The sequence below is a fragment of the Salvelinus fontinalis genome, chromosome 3, assembly GCF_029448725.1.
Source record: "Salvelinus fontinalis isolate EN_2023a chromosome 3, ASM2944872v1, whole genome shotgun sequence".
Classification (NCBI taxonomy): domain Eukaryota; kingdom Metazoa; phylum Chordata; class Actinopteri; order Salmoniformes; family Salmonidae; genus Salvelinus; species Salvelinus fontinalis.
In genome coordinates, this window is record NC_074667.1 from 51,185,343 (window position 1) to 51,204,567 (window position 19,225).

At 43.3% G+C, this 19,225-nt stretch overlaps 1 protein-coding gene across 4 annotated transcripts in view; it reads right to left on the reverse strand.

The window, feature by feature from the left end:
- Nucleotides 1-19,225, reverse strand: part of LOC129851070 (cadherin-4-like) — a 450,252-nt gene that overhangs the window by 264,140 nt on the left and 166,887 nt on the right. The gene's annotated exons all lie outside the window — the stretch shown is intronic.

The window sequence follows — 19,225 nt, forward strand, 5'->3', positions numbered from 1 at the left end:
GTGTAATTTTTGAAACAGCTTCCCACAAAATTCTTGATCGTACAATATGCATATTATTATTATTATTATTGGATAGAAAACAGTCTATAGTTTCTATAGGAGTTGAAATTTTGTCTCTAAGTGGAACAGAACCCATTCTACAGCAATTTCCCTGACATGGAGTCAGATTTCAGAAATCTTGGCCCCTGATCTGGAGTCAGTTAAAAGGCCACTGTTATTGCTATGAGTATACGGACACTGCTTACGTCTTCCCCTGGATGCCTTTACGTGATGACGATTTGAATGGGGTCGATTGCGCGTTCACAGGCACTATAAATTAAAAAACCCTGTAGCTAGTAAGTCTTTTGGAGCTGCGTTATGCGCGTGGAGGACACCGACCCGCACCTGTTCCAAGCATTAGTGTTGGGAGTAATCTTTCTCCGGTCATGTTAAGACTCGTTATAGGAGTTAAAAACATCATAAGGTAGTTAATTTAAAGCGTTTTATAGCAATTTATATCCGTTTAGTGCGATTTTGGGACATTTATTTCTGAAACGCTGTGAATCGCTGGGCACGCTTCCAGTTCATCCCGAACGCAGTTGGCATTTCCACATGGCAAGAGGACAGCTTTCCACCAAAAGACGATTAGACCCAAGAAAGGATCCTTTGCCCAAGATACTGATGGAAGAACAGCTCAAAGTAGGAACAATTTATTATGATAAATCGTGTCTGTCGAAAAATGTTAGTGGCTTAGGACGCCATGTTTTTTGACGTAGCTTCGCTTGGCGCAAACTGTATTGAAAAGTAAGGATAATTTAAAAAATGTAATTCCGCGATTGTATTAAGAATTAAATTGTCTATCAATCCCTGTCCACCCTATAATTTTTAGTCACGTTTATGAGTATTTATGTATAAGAGTAGATCACTGTCTAATATGGCACACGGACATTTTCTCACCAGCTGGGCTACATTTCACATTGTCTAACCATGATTTTGGTGGCTAAATATGCACATTTTAGAACAAACTGTATATGTATGTTGTAATGTGATGTTACAGGGGTGTCATCTGAAGAATTCTGAGAAGGTTAGTGAAAAAAATAATATATTTTGGCGATGTTGACGTTATCGCTCACTTTGGCTAGAATCAATGCTGGGCTGCTATGTGCTATGTGCTATGCTAATATAACGATTTATTGTGTTTTCGCTGTAAGACACTTAGAAAATCTGAAATATTGTCTGTATTCACAGGATCTGTGTCTTTCGATTAGTGTATGCTGTGTATTTTTACGAAATGTTTGATGATTAGTAAGTAGGTAAACACGTTGCTCTAAGTAGTTATTCTAGTCCATTTGTGACGGTGGGTGCAATTGTAACCTATGCCATCTACCTGAAATATGCAAATTTTTCTAACAAAACCTATCCCATACCATAAATATGTTATCAGACTGTCATCTGATGAGTTTTTTTCTTGGTTAGGGGCTATAAATATCTTAGTTTAGCCGAATTGGTGATAGCTACTGGTGTTGGTGGACAAATAAAAGATGGTGGATTATGCTAATGTGTTTTTAGGTAATAGATTTACATCTTTACATATTGTGTCTTCCCTGTAAAACATTTTAAAAATCGGACATGTTGGCTGGATTCACAAGATCTGTGTCTTTCATTAGCTGTATTGGACTTTAATGTGTGAAAGTTAAATATTTAAAAAAAATATTTTTTTGGAATTTCGCGGCTCTGCCTTTTCAGTGGGGGTGGGGGGGGAGTGCCGCTAGCGGCACTCTCATCCTAGACAGGTTAAGTCTTTATTTAGGCAAAAATAAAGACCTAAAGATCCAGCTGGATGAGGAAAGAAGCAGCCAGCTGTTTGTGTTCTAGACAGTTTCTCTCTATGCCTTCTGCCCCTCTGATGCCCTCGAATGGAGAAGCTGCACACAGATTTGATGAGAGACAATTTCCATGAATGCTTTTTTGCATTCATTGACCTAATTTCTGCGTCAGGCGTCACAGGAAGTCTGGAGCGCTGACAACAACACCCCCTGCCAGTCCACCCCTGCTCACCAATGTGACCCTGAAATTGCTGTTTAATCACAGCAAAACACTTTGTAGCACAGTTGTAGAACACAAGACTCGGTCTCAACCTTTAAGTCTTTACTGAAGAGTCATCTCTTCAGTAGGTCATATGATTGAGTGTAGTCTGGTCCAGGAGTGTGAAGGTGAACGGAAAGGCTCTGGAGCAACGAACCACCCTTGCTGCCTCTGCCTGGCCGGTTCCCCTCGCTCCACTGGGATTCTCTGCCTCTAACCCTATTACAGGAGCTGAGTCACTAGCTTACTGGTGCTCTTCCATGCCGTCCCTAGGAGGGGTGTGTCACTTGAGTGGGTTGAGTCACTGACATGATCTTCCTGTCTGGGTTGGCGCCCCACCTTGGGTTGTGCCGTGACGGAGATCTTTGTGGGCTATACTCGGCCTTGTCTCATGATGGTAAGTTGGTGGTTGAAGATATCCCTCTAGTGGTGTGGGGGCTGTGCCGTGGCAAAGTGGGTGGGGTTATATCCTGCCTGTTTGGCCCTGTCCGGGGGTATCATCGGATGGGGCCACAGTGTCTCCTGACCCCTCCTGTCTCAGCCTCCAGTATTTATGCTGCAGTAGTTTGTGTCGGGGGGCAAGGGTCAGTCTGTTATATCTGGAGTACTTCTCCTGTCTTATCCGGTGTCCTGTGTGAATTTAAGTATGCTCTCTCTAATTCTCTCTTGCTTTCTCTCTTTCTTTCTTTCTTTCTTTCTTTCTTTCTTTCTCTCTCTCGGAGGACCTGAGCCCTAGGACCATGCCTCAGGACTACCCGGCATGATGACTACTTGCTGTCCCCAGTCCACCTGGCCGTGCTGCTGCTCCAGTTTCAACTGTTCTGCCTGCGGCTATGGAACCCTGACCTGTTCACCGGACGTGTTACCGGACCTGCTGTTTTCAACTCTCTAGAGACAGCAGGAGCGGTAGAGATACTCTCAATGATCGGCTATGAAAAGCCAACTGACATTTACTCCTGAGGTGCTAACTTGTTGCACACTCGATAACTACTGTGATTATTATTATTTGACCATGCTGGTCATTTATGAACATTTGAACATCTTGGCCATGTTCTGTTATAATCTCCACCCGGCACAGCCAGAAGAGGACTGGCCACCCCTCATAGCCTGGTTCCTCTCTAGGTTTCTTTCTAGGTTGTGGCCTTTCTAGGGAGTTTTTCCTAGCCACCGTGCTTCTACACCTGCATTGCTTGCTGTTTGGGGTTTTAGGCTGGGTTTCTGTACAGCACTTTGAGATATCAGCTGATGTAAGAAGGGCTATATAAATAAATTTGATTTGATTTGATTTAACTGTGACTGGCATGAATGCAGAATCTAAACGTGCCCCAAAGAGAGAGAAGGTTGCCATGCTGAGGGGAAAACATGGACAATAATGTACTATACTGTGTCTCTCTATGCTTTGTTTGTTAGGCTGTTAATGAATACAATTATTTTCAGAGAATCTATTGACTTACGCATGGTGCAGAGTTAGCATCAAATAATGAAATGGATTAACAAGATTAGCATCCTAGCAACATTTTAGTCATTTAGCAGACACGCTTATCCAGAGCCACTTACAATTAATGCATTCATCTTAAGATAGCTAGGTGGGACAACCACATCTCACAGTCATTTTTTCACAATAATGAAATTATCAGCAAAGTCAGTGTTATTAGGAATAGACAAGCGCAGTTTTTTTGTGTGTGTGTGTGGTGGGGGGGGGCTGAGCAACTTGTGAAATGTGTGTATAGCCACTTGTGTATTTTGTACAACCAAGTAAATTGTATTTTTTAGAACCAAAACAAACAAGAAACATCCAAACAAACTACAAACCCGTCGATTTCTAGGCCGTAAACATTTTGTAATGTGTCCCGCCTCTCTCTTCTAGCGCATGCAAAGGCATCTCTATTCACCCCGTACATAACTCTGAGCACCTTTTCAATAATTCATCTCCCTCTGTTAAGAATTCAGCCTGCGCTGCACTTGCCAGTATCCCCACAAATTGGCAGGCAGCCTCATATTTGGCATAACCGCGGCAGCCTAGCGCTGCTCTCTCTCCTCTGTAGGCCTTGTAGCCGTCCCCTTGAGAAGACTCAAGCTGACTGTCCTGCTCCCAGTCTCCCAGTGTGAGCCAGGGCTGCCTGTATTGTATTCAAGCTTCCCACTGAAGGGCCGGGCCCTCTTCCACAGCCTATTAACAGGTTCTAGACTGGAACATTATAGATCCTTTAACAGTGTGTGATTTGGAAGTTAATATATTGAGCATTAACATTTACCACAGGGCTTCATAAGGGCTTCAGACGGTAGAATAGTTCTGTCCCCTCAACATCATGTGTCCTGTACCTGTGTTTGGTCTCCTACTGCCAAGTTCTGATGTCTGGCCACAGCTTGGCACTCACCGTAAGTCTCATCCCCTGTCACACACATCCCCCACCACCACCTTTATCCTTTATATGCACTGACGGCCTGACGCTGACTAACCTATGCTGATAGAATGTATAACGTATGGAATGAAAATACTAGTCTCACAATACAGTAGGGTATTGCTGAATCACTGTATTGCATTGAGCTATGGTCACAATGCATTACCTACTAGAGGTGTTACAGAGAGATGTGCTGCTGGGATAAAATAAGTCACAGGAAGGGATGATGCATACTTCCTCTCATTACAACTCCAGGCAAAAAGGTCAGAGCTATTAATTGCCTCCATCAATTAGAGATACACACCTTTGTGCCTCTGAAAGCCCAGCATTACATCCACATTTGCTGTGTGATTTCCTGTCTGTGTGTGGTTGGTCAGAGAGGTTGATGGCTGCCCAGAGACTTGGGCAGAGTGAATGTCCCCGACATTAATATTACATGTACACTGAGGATGCAAGCACCATTCAGTTCTCACTAAAGAGTTCAGTTCTCACTCTGCTCTGCTGTAGCTTACGTGAAAGCTTGATTGACATCTCACTGACACAAAAGCTTACAGGTAGTCTGCTTCAGTGTAAGTCTCCACACACCATACAGCAGCTTCAGTGTAAGTCTCTGCACACCATACAGCAGATGGAAGCTACCACCTGACACCCTGTGTCAGTGCTTGTGTGTGCGTGTGCGTGTGTGTGTGTGTGAGAGATTGCATATGTGTGTGTCGTATAGTAGTGTGTTTGTCCTCATTTCCTCATCTACTTTTTTTATTCCAAATGCAATACTACAATGAAATAAAATGTTGGACTAATTGCACTTTAGCATGTACAGTACATGTAGGCTTATCCTGACATTTTTAGTATGCATTTTTACTTATCCAGCCTACTTGCTTGTATATATCTTTAGCTATTTTATATTGTTTCTTAATATGTGATTTTGTCTGTATGCATTGTGATTGCTGCAAAATGAACTCTCGTCATTGAGGACATTAAAGTTTTCTGAATCTGAATCATGCATAACAAATCTGGGTTTGACAATAACCCTTCAAAACCCAGTGTTGCCTAATTGCCAGAGAGTGTTCAGCTAATAAATAATGCATTTAAAATCTAATCTAATTTAGCAAATGAATATGTCTAGAAAACAATTAATCAGAGACCAAAAGTGTATTTACAAACAATCAATTATTCATAAAGTGAATGCTGGGTAAGTGGTCTCCTTCCCGAGTGAGATGCTGCCATAATTGGAGTGGGACTATAGGAGAGTGTGCGTTCGTGCGTGTGTTTGTGTGCATGTGTGTGTTCAGTCCCCATGCTCCCAACTTCTGCCCAAACAAGAAGAGCAACAAAAGAGTCAGCTCATTACTGCCTAATGAGTTGTCTGATTAATACGGAAAATACAAGCATTATTGTAGAGTGCTGTATGTTTATTTAGTTTAATTATTGTACTAAAGTGACTGAATAGAAGCACAATGGGGTGAAACATTTACATGCATTCTAATATGGTAATAAGGCCCTAGAGGAGCAAATCAGGGCTATCAAGTACAGTGAAGACTTTTTACATAGGAAACAACAGGTCTAAATGTGTTGATGTTTGGTTGTTGATGTGCAGATATGTATCTGTTTACAATATGTACTCAGCACACGACATGTAATCTAGCCATTCTAAACCTTTCTGATGATGGGTTATGTAATGAGTGATCTCCGAGCGAGCCATTCTAAACCTCTCTGATGATGGGTTATGTACTGAGTGATCACTGAAACAGAATCCATTGTTATTGTGGAATAAACTCCTAGACTGTTGAAGCTGGAGAGGGATGGTCTTATTACTCTCTCGCTCTCTCTCTCTGACTCTCTCTCTTGCTCTCTCTGTCTGTTTTTCTCTTCCCATGTCTGTTCATGTTCTCTCTCTCTCTCCATCTCCTATGCTGTCAGTCACCATAATATGGAGGCTGTTGTGAGCACAGTGGTGGAACCTAGCCTGTGCTCTGTTTACAATATTTCATAACACAGATAATAGGGCTCTTCAGGGGGCCACAGCGAAAAACAGAACTCCCAAAATAATCACGTCCATGCACCAGAGTTATTTTACAATGTCCTACCAAAGTACACATGCTGCCGCAGCATCACAGGCAGTAATGTTTCTCTGACAGAGAACTGGCCACAAAGCAGATAGAAAATGAGTAAAAACAGTATATGCCTCACTGTGAATCAACAAAATATTAGGTGTTTGCAATGGAAATGAACATGTGCACACACACACACACACACATAAACAAACTGTTCTGTGTGGACCCCAGGAAGAGTAGCTGCAGTTTTGCAACAGATACAGCTTTGCAACAGCTAATGGGGATCCTAATAAAATACCCCCAAAATACCAATACCAAACTGCATCATCTCTCCATCTCGTCGTTACATAAGCTGGTGTGGAGATAAAAAAAAAGAAGACAACAGATTGTGAGGGTTATTCAATTTCCTCCAGCAATGCTGGCTTCCAAATGGTCTCCATCAGTGAGCCAATCAGCAGCTGATTCAGTGATTTCCCCAGCTGGGCTTCCTCTTAGACAGGAAGCCAGAGAATCTCAGGCTCAGAGACAGAGACACAATGACAGGTCTGCTGGATCACTGGTTCAGCACCAATGGATTGAATTACATTTATATAGGATTTTACAGTAGACAGTAAGGACAGGACTCTGTCATTGGAGTAGCTGTGACACCCATGAATATTTGAGGATATGCATTATGACATGAGTTCATTCACGGGCATACATTTGTCCATTCATGACTAGGCCTATGTATGCATATCATTATCATATCAGACAACTTTAAAGTGATAGCTATGATATATCGTATAGCTTCTAAAGAGATAGCGCCGAAGGAGATGGCTTCCATTTTACGATTCCGTAACCAATTGTGCTATTGTGTATGTTTTTTTTTGCGTTATTTGTAACTTATTTTGTACATAATGTTTCTGTCTTATGACCGAAAAGAGCATGTAGATATCAGGACAGTGATTACTTACCCCGTACTGGAGGAATACTTTTTCTTCAATGAGTCAGATGCGAAAGATTTACTTCAGACGCCCGACAAGGCCCTTATCACCGTCATTTGCAGGAGAAAGAGACGGAGGTAACGGGGACGAAGGTCCGGGTGCCTTGTAAGGATCCGTCGCCAAGAGGGTAATCTACCTTTACTATTGGTCTTATTAGCCAACGTACAATCAATCGATAATAAAATAGACAAACTACGATCATGTATATCCTACCAACAGGACATTAAAAACTGTAATATCTTATGTTTCACAGACATGAATAACATACAGCTGGCGGGTTTTAAGATTTTTCGGCAGGATAGAACAGCGGCCTCTGGTAAGACAAGGGGTGGTGGTCTATATATAATTGTAAACAACAGCTGGTGCTGTATTTTCGTAGCTGTCTATATACCACCACAAACCGATGCTGGCACTAAGGCCACAATCAATGAGCTGCATACGGCCATAAGCAAACAGGAAAACACTCATCCGGAGGCGGCGCTCCTAGTGGCTGGGGACTTTAATGAGAGGAAACTCAAATCCGTTTTACTTCATTTCAACAAGCATGTTAAATCTGCAACCAGAGGGAAAAAACTCTAGACCACCTTTACTCCACACCCAGAGATGCGTACAAATCTCTCCTTCGCCTCCATTTGGCAAATCTGACCATAATTCTATCCTCCTGATTCCTGCTTACAAGCAAAAACTAAAGCAGGAAGCACCAGTGACTCAGTCAATAAGAAAGTGGTCAGATGAAGCAGATGCTAAGCTAAAGGACTGTTTTGCTGGCACAGACTGGAATATGTTCCCGGGATTCTTCTGATGGCATTGAGGAGTACACCACATCAGTCATTGGCTTCATCAATAAGTGCATCGATGACGTCGTCCCCACAGTGACCGTACGTACATACCCCAACCAGAAGCCATGGATTACAGGCAACATCCGCACTGAGCTAAAGGGTAGAATGGCCGCTTTCAAGGAGCAGGACTCTAAGCCAGAAGCTTATAAGAAATCCTACTTTGCCCTCCGATGAACCGTCAAACAGGCAAAGCATCAATACAGGACTAAGATTGAATCGTACTACACCGGCTCCGACGCTCGTCGGATGAGGCAGGGCTTGCAGACTATTACAGACTACAAAGGGAAGCACAGCCGCGAGCTGCCCAGTGACACGAGGCGACCAGACGAGCTAAATTACTTCTATGCTCGCTTCGAGGCAAGTAACACTGAAGGATGAATGAACAGCATCAGCTGTTCAGGACGACTGTGTGATCACGCTCTCTGTAGTGGATGTGAGTAAGACCTTTAAACAGGTCAACATCGACAAGGCCGCAGGGCCAGAATGATTACCAAGACATGCACTCCGAGCATGCGCTGACGAACTGGCAAGTGCCTTCAGTGACATTTTCAACCTCTGTAATAGTCTGTAATACCAACATGTTTCAAGCAGACCACCATAGTCCCTGTGCCCAAGAACACTAAGGTAACCTGCCTAAATGACTGCCGACCCTGTAGACATGAAGTGCTTTGAAAGGCTGGTCATGGTTCACATCAACACCATTATCCCAGAAACCCTAGACCCACTCCAATTTGCATACAGCCCAAACAGACCCACAGATGATGCAATCTCTATTGCACTCCATACTGCCCTTTCCCACCTGGACAAAAGGAACACTTATGTGAGAATGCTATTCATTGACTACAGCTCAGCGTTCAACACCATAGTACCAACAAAGCTCATCACAAAGCTAAGGATCCTGGGACTAAACACCTCCCAACTGCAACTGCAACAATTTAAAACACTCATCAGAAACTTTTTGAAAGAGAATCAGTTCTATGATGGCAAACGGACTTCTCTTTCACTGTTGCTGTTAGCCTAGGCTACTGCAAAAAGTAACATTATAAACTTGGTGGTTCACGCCCTGAATGCAGATTGGCAGACAGCTGTGGTATATCGGGTATGACAAAACATTTATTTTTACTGCTCTAATTATGTTGATAACCAGTTTATAATAGCAATAAGGCACTTTGAGTTTGTCGTATATGACCAATATACCACGGCTAAGGGCTGTTTCCAGGCACTCTGCATTGCGTCGTGGGTTAGAACAGCTCTAAGCCGTGGCATAATGGCCATTTTGAGTCATTCAGATTTTTCTTTAAAATTAATTTTGACTATCCGGATAAAAACGTATGATATTATTTGAATACTGAAATAATTTCAAATGCCAATCCATATTACCAAGCAGAGCAACATGCCTCAGACTGAGCATGCTTGTGTTATGGGAGAAGCGTTGACTCGACAGTGGGTATTCCACTAGCCCTCTTTGTTGACATCCTCCCTCTGTTGAGTGAGCTGCGATGGGAGACATTGGCCTCGACATATGTTCTCTTTACCTCTCTCTGGTCTCCGCACTCTGCCTTCAGTGATGTGGGATGTTTATGGAGGAACACTTGGCTGCCTGGGGCCGGAGAGGGAGGCTGGGAGTGCGTGTCTCCCCCCTCCCTGAGCTCCACTTTGGGTTCTCTGCATTTTAACAAAACATCTGGCTTTGTCAGGACGAGTTAATCACAGCTGGGACTCTAACACGATCTGCTCTCTCACTGTGTTTTCTGTGCGTATTAGGGGTGTGCACTGTGCATTGGTGTGAGTGTGGTCTGGTGTCTGCGGAGAAAATCGAATCAAATCAAATTGTATTTGTCACATGCGCCGAATACAACAGGTGTAGACCTTACAGTGAAATGCTTACTTACAAGCCCTTAACCAACAATGCATTAAGAAGTTTTTAGAAATAAATAGATAAGTAAAAAATAGAAAATAAAATTAACAAATAAACACCAGCAGTAAAACAAAAATAGCGAGGCTATATACAGGGGATACAGGTACAGAGTCAATGTGCGGGGGCACCGGTTAGTCGAGATAATTGAGGTAATATGTACATGTAGGTAGAGTTATTGCCATGCCGCTTGCCTTGCGGTAGCAGAGCGAACAGTCCATGACTACGGTGGCTGGAGTCTTTGACAATTTTTAGGGCCTTCCTCTGACACCGCCTGGTATAGAAGTCCTGGATGGCAGGAAGCTTGGCCCCAGTAATGTACTGGGCCGTACGCACTTCCCTCTGTAGTGCCTTGCGGTCAGAGGCCGAGAAGTTGCCATACTAGACAGTGATGCAACCAGTCAGGATGCTCTCGCTGGTGCAACTGTAGAACCTTTTGAGGATCTGAGGACCCATGCCAAATCTTTTCAGTCTCCTAAGAGGGAATAGGTTTTGTAGTTCAAACAGTTAGCCTACTAGATGACATCTTGTTCATATCATCGTCAGAATCATCATCAGCATCTCGTTCAGACTGGCTGTCATTAGCTGTGGTGTTGGTGGTGATGATGATGACAGCGATGATGACTCAGTGACGTTGTGAGTCTAAAACACTTCCTCTCTATGTTAATACTGCACAGCCTCAGGGCTCAGAGAGATCCTCTCTCTTTGTGTGTTGCCCTCTCTCTCTCTCTCTCTCTCTCTCTCTCTCTCTCTCTCTCTCTCTCTCTCTCTCTCTCTCTCCTCTCTCTCCTCTCTCCTCTCTTTCTTCTCTCTCTCCTCTTTCTCTCTCTCTCTCTCTCTCTCCTCTCTCCTCTTTCTCTCTCTCTCTCTCTCTCTCTCTCTCTCTCTCTCTCTCTCTCTCTCTCTCTCTCTCTCTCTCTCTCTCTCTCTCTCTCTCTCTCTCTCTCTCTCTCTCTCTCTCTCTCTCTCTCTCTCTCTCTCTCTCTATCCATTTGCTCTTTCTATTACTCTATTTTCCTCTCTCACTCTCTTTTTCTCTCTCACTCTGTCTTCCTCTCACTCTCCACACTCTAATCTCATTTCTCACCAGCTCATATTAAATAGATATCTGTCATTATAGCTGGTGGAGGGGTAAGAGGTAAAATGAGGGAGGTCCCCTAGTCACACCACAGGCAGGGAGGGACAGAGTGAGGCAGAGAGACGAACAAGCAGGGATGGAGGGAGGTAGAGAGGAAGGACGCAGAGGGATGTCTAGTAGACAGTGAGAGAGCACACTCCTCCCTTCCTCTCTCCATCTGAGAGAATACTCCACCGTCTCTCCTCCTCCACACTTCCTCTGCAGATAAACAAGGCCAAAGCCAGGGTGAGGCAGACCTGATCGATCACTCAGAATGTGTGTGTGTGTGTGTGTGTGCGCACGTCCGTGCATGTGTATATGTATGGGAGAGAGAGAGAGATAGGGAGAAAGTGAAATAGAGAGAAATGAGCAGTATGTGTAGGAGAGGAGAAAAGCGTCTTTATGCCTGAGGTGTTTTGCATCAGGCATCAGGTGTCAACAGATCCTAGTCCCCATCTATTTTCCAGCCCACTGGGTGCAGCTATCCCCACAAAGACCACAGTCTCAACAGCACACAGTGCACAACCAGCTCTGGTCTACGCCAGGTCTGAACAGGAGTGATCTCCTACTCCCCATGGGCTCCATTCAAAACCAGCAAACGAGTACTGTGTCAAACCACCAGGGACTAATCTCAGCAGCAGAGCAGTAATATCCACCCACCATGTGTCTATTAGAGGAACTAAGGGCTGCCATTAATCCCCCAGGTGTCCATTCTTGATCGTGCCATGGGAATTCTCCCCTCCACTGAGGCTGATCTAACCTGCCACGCTCCTTTATCAATCTCTCGGGATCCATTAGCATGGAAGTGTGTCTGGAAGAAACTGTACAGTTAACTAATGGGATTTAGTCACGTAGATAGAAGTTTCACAGTCAGTATGTTTAACTGAAAGGGTGCTCATCTGTGACTCCTCAGTGATACATTTACATAGAAGCAAATCTCTACTAAAAATAACCCATGCATGTAGAGATAATGTTTAAAATGTACTGACATTTCTTCTGTGGCAATACTTTGATGTTGGCTAAGAGAACTATCCACCACTGATTATGTGCAGATGTCCATGTGAGTGAAGATGGCCCAAGATACTGTATAATATAATGACGAGACGGTTTTGTCTCCACCCTAACAATGGGAGTCGTTGTCCCAAAGGGGGAAGGCAGGCAATCTGCTTATCACTGTATTCTAGTTTGGACAGATCTTGACAGGAGTGGAACCTCTCACTTTACCTCTTCCTCTCTGAGATGGCATCCATACCCTCTTGAAAATGTTCAATTCAACATATTATTTTTCAAACTGGTGCTTTAATTGAGCAAATCATCGGTCGTGATTCCTTCCTGACTCCTTCTACCTCTGTCTGACCTGGAGCCCTCGTTGAGCCAGGCAGCTGATTGGCTCCCTATAGATTGATTGGCTCCCTCTGTTCTAATGAGGAGTGCTGTGTTGTGCTGAGAGCTTCCCTCCATGTGGACCAATGAGAGGCTACCACAAGAGCAGGCTGGGCTTGGGAGGGTTGTTATCATTACAGAGGAAGGACCTCATGCCCCTTTCAGATCCTCCATTGATTTCTTCAGTCACACACCCAGAAACCATCTCTGGTAACACTTATTAAAGGAAACTGGAAGCAACAAAGGAAATGGGGGAGATTAGACAACAATAAAAAGATGACATAGGAGGTGATGGGCTCAACACTGTAAAGACCTTGTGAAGGTTAGAGAGGGCTCTCAAATCATCAAAGACATGAAATGAGAACAGAAAGCAAAGCACACTCCTCTTAGGAAGCCAGCTCCTACTGTTCCCTACTCTAATCAAATAAAATAAAATTGTATTCGTCACATACACATATTTAGCTGTTGTTATTGCGGGTGTAGCGAAATGCTTGTGTTTCTAGCTCCAAAAGTGCAGTAGTATCTAACAATTCACAACAATACACACACATCTAAAAGTAAAAGAATGGAATAAAGAAATACATTAATATTAGGATGAGCAATGTCGGAATGGCAATGACTAAAATACAGTAGAATACAGTATTTACATATGAAATGAGTAAAGCAGATGTAAACATTATTAAAGTGACTAGTGTTCCATTATTAGAGTGACCAGTGATTCCATATCTATGTACATAGAGCAGCAGCCTCTAAGGTGCAGGGTTGAGTAACCGTGTGGTAGCCGGCTAGTGATAGCTATTTAACAGTCTGATAGCCTTTAGAAAGAAGCTGTTTTTCAGTCTCTTGTTCCCAGCTTTGATGAACCTGTACTGATCTCGCCTTCTGGATGATAGCGGGGTGAACAGGCCATGGCTCGGGTGGTTGATGTCCTCGATGATCTTTCTGGCCTTCCTGTGACATCTGGTGCTGTAGGTGTCCTGGAGGGCTACCACCCTCTGGAGATCCCTGCGGTTGCTGGCAGTGCAGTTGCCATACCAGGCGGTGATACAGCCCGACAGGATGTTTTTAATTGTGCATCTGTAAAAGTCTGTGAGGGTCTTAGGGACCAAGCCGAATTTCCTCAGCCAGCTGAGTTGCGCTGTTGCGCCTTATTCACCACACTGTCTGTGTGGATGGACCATTTCAGATTGTCAGTGATGTGTACGCCAAGGAACTTAAACGTTTCAACTTCTCCACTGCAGTCCCATCGATGTGGATAGGGGTGGGCTCCCTATGCTGTCTCCTGAAGTCCACGATTAGCTCCATTGTTTTGTTGACGTTGAGTGAGAGGTTACCACTATTGTCATTGTTGGTAATCAGGCCTACTACTGTTGTGTCATCTGCAAACTTGATTGAATTGGAGGCGGACGTGGCCATGCACTCATAGGTGAACAGGGAGTACAGGAGGGGGCTGTGCGCACACCCTTGTGGAGCCCCTGTGTTGAGGATCAGTGTAGTGGAGGTGTCAGGAAGTCCAGGACCCAGTTAGGAAGTCCAGGACCCAGTTGCACAAGGCAGGGTTCAGACCCAGGGCCCGGAGCTTAATGATGAGTTTGGAGGGTACTATGGTGCTGAAGGCTGAGCTGTAGTCAATGAACAGCATTCTTACATAGCATCCTCTTGTTCAGATGGAATAGGGCAGCGTGCAGAGCGATGGCTATTGCATCATCTGTGAATCTATTGGGGTGGTATGCAAATTGAAGTGGGTCTAGGGTGTCAGGTAAGGTGGAGGTGATATGCTCCTTAACTAGCCTCTCAAAGCACTTCATGTTGACAGAAGTGAGTGCTATGGGGCGATAGTCATTTAGTTCAGATACATTTGCTTTCTTGGGTACAGGAACAATTGAGGACATCTTGAAGCAGGTGGGGACAGCAGACTGGGATAGGGAGAGATTGACTATGTCCCTAAAAACTCTAGCCAGCTGGTCTGCACATGCTCTGAGGGCGAGGCTAGGGATCCGTCTTGGCCCGCAGCCTTGCGAGGGTTAACACGCTTACTCACATTGGCCACGGAGAACGAGAGTCCACAGTCCTTTGGAGCGGGCTGTGTCGGTGGCACTGTGTTATCCTCAAAGCGGGCGAAGAAGGTGTTTAGCTTGTCCGGGAGTAAGACGTCGGTGTCCCCGACGTGGCTGGTTTCCCTTTGTAATCCGTGATTGTCTGTAGACCCTGCCACATACGTCTCGTGTCTGAGCCATTGAATTGTGACTCCACTTTGTCTCTATACTGACGTTTTGCCTGTTTGATTACCTGACAGAGGGAAGAGCCACACTGTTTGTATTCAACCATATTCCCAGTCACCTTACCGTGGTTAACCTTTTAGGGATAGGAGCAGCATTTTCACTTGGATGAATAGTGTGCCCAGAATAGCGTGCCTCCTACTCTGTCCCAGATGCTAATATATGCATAGTATTATTACTATTGGATAGAAAACACTCTGAAGTTTCTAAAACTGTTTGAATGATGTCTGTGAGTATAACATAACTCATATGGCAGGCAAAAACCTGAGAAAAAATCCAAACAGGAAGTGTGAATTCTGAGACTGGTCGATTTTCAACTCATCGCCTATTGAAATCCCAGTGGGATATGGATCTGTTTGCACTTCCTACGGCTTCCACTAGATGTCAACAGTCTGTAGAACGTTGAATGAAGCTTCTACTGTGATGTTGAGCCGGATGGGAGCTGTTTGAGTCAGTGGTCTAGCGGAGAGCCAGGTCCTGGTCATGCGCATTCCACATGATATCGACTTGCATTCCATTACTTCTATAGACACAAAGGAATTGTCCGGTTGGAACGTTATTGAATATTTATGATAACAACATCCTAAAGATAGATTATATTCTTAGTTTGACAAGTTTATTTGACCTGTAATATAACTTTTTTAAGTTTTCGTCCTGCACGAGGGTTTGGATATGTGAACTAAACGTGCTAACAAAAGTAGCTACTTGGACATAAATAATGGACATTATCGAACAAAACAACAATTTATTGTGGAACTAGGATTCCTGGGAGTGCATTCTGATGAAGATCATCAAAGGTAAGGGAATATTTATAATGTAGTTTCGTATTTCTGTAGACTCCAACATGGCGGAGAAATTTTGTTTCTATCTGAGCGCCGTCTTAGATTATTGCATGGTTTGCTTTTTCCGTAAAGTTATTTTGAAATCTGACACAGCGGTTGCATTAAGAACAAGTGTATCTTTAACTCTATGTAAAACATGTATCTTTCATCAAGGTTTATGATGAGTTTTTCTGTTATTTGATGTGGCTCTCTGCAATTTCTCCGGATATTTTGGAGGCATTTCTGAACATGGCGCCAATGTAAACTGAGATTTTTCGATATAAATATGCACATTATCGAACAAAACATACATGAATGGTATAACATGATGTCCTATGAGTGTCATCTGATGAAGATCATCAAAGGTTAGTGATTCATTTTATCTCTATTTCTGCTTTTTGTGACTCCTATCTTTGGCTAGGAAAATGGCTGTGTGTTTTTTGGACTTGGCGGTGATCTAACATAATCATATGTTGTGTTTTCGCTGTAAAGCATATTTTTTTTAATCGGACACGATGGGTAGATTAACAAGATGTTTTTCTTTCATTTGCTGTATTGGACTTGTTAATGTGTGAAAGTTACATATTTCAAAAAAATATTTAAAAATTTCCCGCGCTGCCTTTTCAACGGAATGTTGTCGAGGGGTTCCGCTAGCGGAACGTGTGTCCTAGAAAGGTTAAATGCGGTGGTTCGCGCTTTCAGTTTTGCATGAATGCTGCCATGTATTCACGTTTTTTGGTTTCGGTAGGTTTTAATAGTCACAGTGGGAACAACATCCCTTATACACTTCCTGATGAACCAAGTCACCGTGTCCGTGTATACGTCAAAGTTATTCTCAGAGGCAACCCAGAACATATCCCAGTCCGCGTGATCAAAACAGTCTTGAAGCATGGATTCCGATTGGTTAGACCAGCGTTGAATTGACCTTAGCATGGGTACTTCCTGTTTGAGTTTCTGCCTATAGACAGGGATGGAGCCGTGATCTGATTTGCCGAAGGGAGGGCAGGAGAGGGCCTTGTAACAATCCCAGGAAGAGGGAGTAACAATGGTCAAGAGTTTTTGATGTGGGAGTACTACAGACAATGTGTTGATAAAACTTCGGTATCATTTTTCTCGAATGTGCTTTGTTAAAATCCCCAGCTACAATAAAGGCGGCCTCAGGATATGTGTTTTCCAGTTTGCACAAAGTCCAGTGTAGTTCCTTGACGGCCATCATGGTATCGGCTTGAGGGGGAATATACACGGCTGTAACTATAACTGAAGAGAATTCTCGTGGGAGGTAATACAGTCGGCATTTGATTGTGAGGTATTCTAGGTCGGGTGAACAAAAGGACTTGAGTTTCTGTACATTACCACAATCACACCATGAGAAGTTAATCATGAAACATACACCGCCGCCTTTCTTCTTCCCGGAGAGTTCTTATTGTTGATATCCAAAAGTTCTTTCCGGCTGTATTTAATAACACAAAAAACATTCTGGGCTAATAATAATGTAAGAAATAACACACAAAAAAACAAAATACTGCAAAGTTTCTTAGGAGCTTGAAGCAGAGCTGCCATGTCTGTCGGCGTCATCTTCCATTCCATAATGGAGATGTTTGTTTGGGGTAATCAAGTATCCCTAAAGTACAAGAACATGAGATCAGAAGAAAATAGTGGAGAGGAGAGAGGTGTATTTGAGAGGAGAGGAGTGGAAAGGTGCGGATTGTGTGTTGAGGGGGTGGTGGGCAGCTAGGAGAGTGGCAGTCCATGGACATCACCTGGCTGAAAGGGGATGGCACTTGAGGCTGTTAAGTGAGTGTCATTGCTCTGGGAAAAACACTTTGGCTACCCCTGTCTGTCTCGCTCTCCATCCCTCTCCCCCTCTTCTCCCACTTTCCCTGTCACTACAGTAGCTCTCTCCCCCTCTCTCTCCAGTGTTCTCTATATTGTATGAGGCTTCTCTCCCTCTTGCTCTGAAATGTTTCATGTGCTCTCATTTACAGGTTCACAAGATGACAATTGACTCAAACAAGGAAAACAATAAAACAAGGAAAACAATTACATCTAGTAAAGCCTGGGTAACGAGCTGATGGTGATTCTGCACATAATATAGTGAGATCTGTATGGGTAACCCCTGTGAAGAGGTTTCCATAAAACCACCATCTGTGACTTAAATAGGAAATTCTTAGGAAAAAAGCAAAGGGATGTGAAATCTCAATACAACCCTGTGTTATTACCATCCAACTACACTGATGGAGCCTGGGAAACACACTGACAGACACAAGTCTCTCATTCAGGACATCACACAATGTATAAATGTGGCGCTCAGTTATTTTTAATCATGATATTTATAGATTTGAAAGTATGGTGAATTGGTCTTAATGAGGTTCCTTAGAGAAGTATGTTTTCCTTCAAGTTAGTTTAACACAGATCAGATTATTATTTTATTGTGATTGGTGTAGAAAGAAATTAATTACATTTGGACAGAAAAGTGTATATTTTTCTTAGAACACCCCCATCATGGGTGCTAGCAGCACACAGCAATATGTATCAGCAGCAAGTGCAGGATCAAATAAGCAAGGCAAACAAAGCCCAACACATCTAATAACACCCATGTTTATTTGCCAGTTATGCCAGTTCTAATTTCCATCAGTTTTGACAAGCCCATTAAATGAATCTGGCCAAAAATAAACATGTTTGTGCTGAACTGATGTGACAGGCTGTGATCACACCTCCCAACGTTGGGGAGAGATAGGGCCAGCTTTTCATTAAAAAAGCAGCTCAGATGCACAACTGAATGGACTACATAAACAGCCCATTCACCTCCAGCAAACACACTGTACAGCCGCAACACATATTACCATTTATTAAAACCATGACACCAGACACAGCACACAACTGCTGGTAATGACCATAAATATAGAACTAAGCATATTTAATATGTAGCCTACTGTATCTTTGGATAGCAGGGATTACAGTGATATATGTGATGCTAATGTAATTTTGATCAGTATGAAAACAGAGATGGTTCAAAGCCGTGGTAAACATTCTACATTGTTGTTGTTGTGGTTCCTCATCGACACGCAGTGTTCGTCCTGAAATTCATATTTTTCATGTTGAGCATGAAGATCTACAAATAAAAACCTGAAACTAAACACAGAATCAATCCCAGCTTGGTCCCAGAACTATGTTACTATGTTATCTTAAACAGGTCCTGAGGGTTAGCCAGTTCAAATTCATAAAATGGAGATAAACTTATAAGATAGGAGAACATCCTTTTGAATACTCAGAGGGCTGCACATGACAAATGACCTGTACAATATCACCACTCCAGCGCTCTGCTCTGATGGGAGGCACGGACATATTTTTTCTCAGAATGAAATCTT